Source organism: Diadema setosum, chromosome 3, assembly GCF_964275005.1.
Source record: "Diadema setosum chromosome 3, eeDiaSeto1, whole genome shotgun sequence".
NCBI classification, from domain to species: Eukaryota; Metazoa; Echinodermata; class Echinoidea; order Diadematoida; family Diadematidae; genus Diadema; species Diadema setosum.
The window spans coordinates 71,818-78,936 of NC_092687.1; the positions used below are offsets into that span (position 1 = coordinate 71,818).

The 7,119-nt window shown below is 37.2% G+C and overlaps 1 long non-coding RNA gene across 1 annotated transcript; it reads right to left on the reverse strand.

The window, feature by feature from the left end:
* Positions 1 to 3,065: 3,065 nt before the first annotated feature.
* Positions 3,066 to 6,635, reverse strand: LOC140246955 (uncharacterized). Its single transcript, XR_011902569.1, has 4 exons — positions 6,384 to 6,635; positions 5,144 to 5,536; positions 4,061 to 4,279; positions 3,066 to 3,552 (listed from the first exon to the last, which is right to left on the reverse strand). It is a non-coding gene; the product is annotated as an uncharacterized lncRNA (long non-coding RNA).
* Between the last annotated feature and the right edge of the window lie 484 nt (positions 6,636 to 7,119).

A 7,119-nucleotide genomic window follows, 5' to 3' on the forward strand; every position in this document is an offset into this window, starting at 1 on the left:
GCGCGGAAACACGATTTCGAGATAATCGCGTTTAAAGAATCGGGACTTCTTTAAACGTATAAAAACGTGTCTTATAACCGCACATTGATGATGATATTAAGAGAGTGATGAAAGCGGAATTTTCTGCTTTGTCTGATACTAAATATTATTTTGTAGCTGCACCTGGGGCTCTGTGGTAGTGATGCAAAGTGCGTTTGCCGGTTCGTAAAACCCCCCATTTCAGCGTTTTACGTACATCGCGTACTAAAGAGAGGGCATTACGAACCGGCAAATGTATACATTTGCCGGTTCGTAAAGCCCATGCTAAATACGTGTGGACGTAGCGAGTGCGCATTACGAACCGGCAAATGTAACATAAAATGGCGCGTATCATCACACATTCCACACGCTTAGGTGGTACGCGCACAGTGTAATGTATACATTCGCCGCTCTAGGTAGTGGGATTGTGATTCATTCATGTTCATTCATGTTCATTCATGTTAGTTGTATCAAAATCATGGATATTAAGGAAAGTGTAAGAAACACCACAGTTATTTTCTCAAACTATACAACCTACCTGTACTTTTACACATTAATTGTTGATGCGAGTAATGTTATCAAACTGTGCAATGGGTTTTTGATTGAATGAGTACCGTTCTATCAAAGTGTGCCTGGTAGTCACTCACTATCTATAAATACTACAAGTGTTAAGTCATTATCAGTATTGAGAGAATATAATTACACCCATACAAACACAAACATACACAAACACACATACACGCACATATACCAGTAAACACACTCGAACCCACACACACAACCTACTTTCTGACACATTAATTGTTGATGCCAGTAATGTTATCAAACTGTGCAATGGGTTTTTATTGACTACTGGATGAGTACTAAAAGTGTGCCTGGTAGTCACTGTCTATAAAAAAGTGTAAATTCATTATTGAGAGAATATAATTACACCCATGCAAACACAAACATACACAAACACACACTATACATGCACATACCAGTACACACACTCGAACAAACACACACACACACACATACCCTCTTACAAAGCAGTCATAATCACCTTGTTCTCCCAATTCTAGGTATCTGTGTCTCTCTCACTCCTCTTTTTTTCTTTTGTTCTTTTTTTTTTCTATTCACCAGTCCCCAAGTTTGTGAAGAATTCTGCATTTTATTAATTCAAAATGCACCATTCCACATGTGTGTTCATAATTACATACAGTAACTACAAAACAAAGCATTCTCCTCAAACTTCCAGATATAACCTGTAAATTCAGAGAGTGATTTTTTTTTGTTGCATTTTCGACAGCTCACAATAATTACATTGCACACTATTATTACAATACATTAAATTACAATTGATACAAAATAAATGTGACATTCTCCATGATACTTCACTATGGAATCTCACTTGGAATGAGAAGTTAGGCATTTGTTGCATTTCAGAATTGTGTTCTGACCACTATAAAAGTGGTGCAATAACATGTACAAAATACAAAATTCTCCCAACACTTCACGAGGTAATCTGACCTGTAAATTGGTGAGAAGTTCTGCATTTCCTTGACTTTAATGTATTACAGTAGTACGCGTGTTAGTCACAAATAGTGCAATAACATGATCAAGTGTACCATTCTCCTCACACTTCACAAGGTAATTTTGCCCAGGGTTGAATGAATGAAAGTGATACCCAATGTGTTTATAAACACGAGTCTACAAACTTTAACAGTCTGCCAACTACTGGACTGCTGGGAGGAGAGTAGTGTACGTCATTTGTCTCTTTTTGCTGTCCTTAGGATGGGGGACAACATGACAACATGTTAATAACATGTCTGGCTAGCCATTCTCTTTCTAGGACCAGAATTTTCAAGGCATGATAATATTGTCTGATAGACATTCTGCCATTTTCACTGAGGCAATCATAGCCAAAAGATTGATATGGTTACGTGTTAAATCACATCTTTGATGGTTAAAATATGTTCTACCATCTACAAATATTTCTGACTTTTTGTAGGCTTCCCCACTGTTCAGCTTTTTTTGGACAATTCTGTTTTAGATTCGATGAATTTTTTCATGACAACTGAATATCTATCAGGAATAGAACTGATGTCAGTACCTACATATTCTTCCACATGAAAATCTTCTGGCTTTGCACTGACATCTATCTTTCACTCCCTCAAAAGCCTTTTCCAAATTTGCAATGAAGAGACAATAAATGGAATACATACTGGAACACTACACTTTATTTCTATTGTTTCTTTTATATTTGAATAAGGTCCTCCCGAAGTGATAAAAATTGGTCGATTTGTGTGAAACTGTGTTGAAATTATTGAAAGCATGTAGCAAATATGTAACACTGAAGATAAAATAATTACCAGAAAGTATTACAAATTTGATCATGCATCAAGTCTATATTTGTACAAGGCACTATGAGCAAGAAATTCACCAATAATTCCCTTTCCTTTCCTTACAAGAAACATGTACAATAGTTTGCCTAAATGGTCTTTATTTTAGGAAAGTTGGTCAACAGTTAGTGCACTACATATAATAATGTAAATACAACCAGATGTATACCAACAAGACTAGATAGAGGGCAGTATAGAATACATACAGCATAATATGAATATGCTGTACTTCCATTACACTTCACAAACAGTTTTCTATTGCTTTCCTGTGTCCGGTTACCATCAAAATCGGTTCTTCAATGTCTGACAGGGACATTGCTTTCTTGAGATTTAACAGTTTTCCATCATCCAGCAAGGTTCAGTATTCTTTGTAATCTGAAATAAGAGTGGAGGACTTAGTCTGCTTTCAAATTGAAATCAGGTACACCTAATGCAAGGAAAACAAATACATGATTTGATGAAACTGCCAAGTCTGGTTGAATAATTGTTACTTCATTTCCTTTTTTTTTTAACTATTCTTTGCAGAAGACAAACTATTTTCTTTAAATTTTACAGGTTGCCTGCCACAAACTTTTTCTTACAAGAGTGAAGGATAAAAGAAAAAAAAAAGATAATCAAAGTATTTATCACATGTTTAAATTATTTTACATTTGTTATTGGAAAATTAAGTTTTGGCTCATAATTGCTTTTTTAGGAATTTGCACCACACAGACAGATAATGCAAGAAATACAAACAGCAGTTGTACAATGCCCTGAACTTCTCAACTCCAGTTGAATTACCTTCAGTTTCAAAGGTAACATTGCTGCGTTGTTTCTTAGAATGCGGACACCACAGTTGTTTGTAGAGGCTCTGCTTCTGTTGCTGCTGCTGCTTCTAGCAGTGTTGCTAATGTTCCTGGAAGTGCAGATGCTAAAGTTGCAAGTAGAGACTCTGCTGCTACAGTGGTAAGTAGAGGCTCAGTTGCTACAGTTGTAAGTAGAGGCTCTACCACTGTTGTCGTACTTAGAGGCTCAGCTGCTAGGGCTGTATGTACAGGCTCCGCTGCTGCTGCTGCTGCTGCTGCTTCAAGCGGTGCTGCTGATGTTTCTGGGGATTCAGCTGTCACAAATCGACGTTGAGGCTCTGCTACTGCTGTCGCAAGTAACGATACTGCTGGGGAAGTTGTAAACAATGCATCAATGAAAAAAATTATGTGACCATCCTGAGGGTAGAATCAACAAGATTTATACTAGATATACTTGCAAACATCTATCATGGACACTAGAATCTACAGTGTATTACATGCACATAAACAAATTATCAGTAATTGATTTTGTTTTGGGACTGAGAAGAGACGTTGACATAATAAATTGTAAGTAATAATCAATATCAGACTTTTAAAGAAAGGAAGTGGAAAGCTAACAGTCTTCAGCATCCTACAGTCATTACAAACTGCAATTACGACATTTGTTTTATTCATTACACAGAATTGAACATTTATATTGAAATGGTAATGCAATGAAAGTACATATTGAAATGGTAATGCAATGAAAGTACATTGTACCTACATGATACTATGCATAAAAATCTCTACATCATTTTAAAATGAAAAAAGACATAATATATCTTGATAAACTTATTGATGTAGAACAAATCAGTAACTATGTATTCAAATTACCTCAGGCAGAAAGAGGAATGCCCTCGTCAACTGACATCCTACGTCCATCCATGGGCATGTTGAAGACTTGAAGCATCCTCCCTTTCCACCAGCCATTTTCACTTCTCATATGTACGCAGGAACCTTGTTTCGGTTTGGTCCGTTGAGCATGATAGAGGTCACTTGAGCTGACAGGATTCATAGAACCATCCCTCTTCCACTTTACAAGAACATCTATGCCTACGGTGGTTCAAAAACACAAAAAATTGTATGGACAATTTCAGTGAGAAATTTGACAGTTGTGTCATACACTATGTGATAAAACATTACAAGTACCTGCAGGTTTGAAAAATGTGAAGAAGAGTATTGAGCTAAAGCACAATTTCAGAAGAAAAAACAAAGTAACATAAGGAAATTCTTTACAGGCAATCACCTACGACATTTTGTGAGACAAAATGAAAATAGCTACAGCCAGCATACCTATTTGAAATGCAAAAAAAAAAAAAATTGTCATCAAAGTCTGCTGATCTCTGAAGGGCATAGTAATTCAGGTGCTATTGGTCGAGCTTTTACACCTTGGGGTTGGCAAAGGTAAATAATGATAACTGCTACACATTCTTTGATTAGAAATGTGATGTCTTTCACATAAAAACCTAACAATCTTATACACAGAAGTATTAGTGCTTGCTTTTTTCTCTTTTAATACATTGAGTAGCAGTCAACATTGATATACATGTATGAAATAATTACAGTAAGGCCATTAGAAACTTCCCCCAAGTATGCTCAAGCAGGTGCCTAGGGAAGAGCTTGTAATATCAACATGAGCCTGTCCTCACCAGGTTAATATCTGCATAAGATACTTGACAGTAGAGTTAGATAAGATCGACATTACAGAAAAGGTATGACTACATTACATTCCAGATATCAAAACAGTGATTTCTGTCAAATGACATGGTATTGTTCAATCATCTATTCCACTGAAAGTAATAAATGACCTATTCCATTCACCGTAAACTGAGAAATGTTTGTGAATACCTGGTTCCCGGTACACTTTATGGTCCACAAGTACCGGTACCATAATCACTTGTTACGAATCAAACTTACCATTATAGGCAGAAGGAAAAACATCCTCATCACCACTACTCTCTGCGGTTGTACGTAGAGGCTCTGCTGCTACAGTCTGAAAGGCTCAGCTGCTACAGTTGAAAGTTAGGATCATGCTGCTACAAATGTAGAGTTTTACGGTAGCATACGTAGACGCTCTGTTGCAATAGTACTGTCGGTAGGCCTACTGTAGTACATAGAGGCTTCGCGACTACAATTGTATGGAGAAGTTCAGCAGCTGCTACAGTTGCACTTTACAGGCTCTGCTAATGCTGCTCCTGCGCCGAGAGGTGCTGCTGATGTTCCTGGGATGCTAGCTGCTACAGTTGTAATGATAGCGGTGCTGCCTTTGTTTGTGGGGACTCGGCTCCTGCTTGTAGTGGCCTGCTGCTCCTAGAATTATCCCCAAGATATAAATAAGGAAAATCATGTCAGTATTATCAGGGCACAAATAGGATACCACGGTAACTTATATAGAATAAAAATCCCTGGATATAGGCTTATACTTGTACCGGTACATGAGTGTTAAAAAAAACTGTGAGTACCGGTACCGGTAATCAACTTCGTTTAATTTTTCTGAAAGTTCATTGATATCTGTCCCGGTAATCAAAATAAGTAACATACCGGTGAATACAACCTCGAACTAGCCTATAAATTTACTGTTTATGCAGGATTTTAGTTAGACTACTAGGCCAGAGCAGCTATTCTTGTATGCTTAAGGAAGCTATATGTAACTATAACTGACTTAGCACTGACGCTAAACAGTCTCATCATGCAATTTCATTCTTACTTAGGGCCTAAATACTATTTTTTTTTTTATGCAACAACATCAATCTTTGAAAACAATGATAATCATTTATTACTTTGGGCCTATTTTCAGTTCTACCTGGGTATTTGCAATAGCTACACGATATTTTTTTTTCAGTTTATAGATTCTACTATGCTTTAGTTTAAAAAACAATGCATCCGGGTTGTATGGGAGGATTGCTTTATCTCTGACCAAGAATAATCAAGGACCCCCTTCGACAAAAATGGTGGCTAGGTGTACGACTGTGTAGGATCTACAAGGAAATGAAATACACAGGAAAGCTACTTTTACATGATAATGTCGAGCAATTCTACTTCTCTGATGTAATATTTTATGATTACACATGAACCTGCCCAGATTATCATTACTTTTGTTTTTAAACAGAAGATTAAATAACAAATGAGCAACAAAATGCACCTAGTAGTTACATACCAGCACAATTCCGAGTGCATGGGACTGATGGTGATGACGAGCCCTCGCTCGCGGCCTCGCAAGCTCCTCGATTCGCCCCACATACCTCACGTGTGTTCCGTCTGAACAGGGATTTTACGAACCGGCGAATACGAACATTTGCCGGTTCGTAATGTCACAAATTGCAGCATTTGGACATTTTGAAAATTCGTCACTACCAAAAATACATGTTTTCGTGAATTTTGCGATTTGATATTTTGGGGATAGATAGAGTTTGGTATGGACATTCAAAAAAATGGAAAAAAGTGAATTTTGAAAAATTGACCCAAATTCGAACATTCGCCGGTTCGTAATGCGACCGACGATATGTTCAAATCACAACGTGTCACACTGAAAGCAAATTGAGCAGGACAATCGTGGGTTCATGTTCACACTATGTTGCTTTTCGTGTCCAAGGGTGGTATTAAGCTACTTACTAGGAAGTGGATTCCTATAATAGATGGAGAGCGAACTTGAATATGCATCTATGAACAGTAGTATATGCGACCGTGCATCACAACACGAACAAAAAGTGACACCTCTTGATTTCAAGTGATGACTCAACAAAGATGAGAAGGGTCATCAGAGTCAATGAGGTTTGTTTTTTTTTTTTTTTTACGTTTTCTAAAAGAGCTATCCTTCTTCTACATTATCCTTTAGTTTGGAATCATGACATGAATGGGAAAGCATGTTTTCACCAGTTTTTCTACAACCTTTT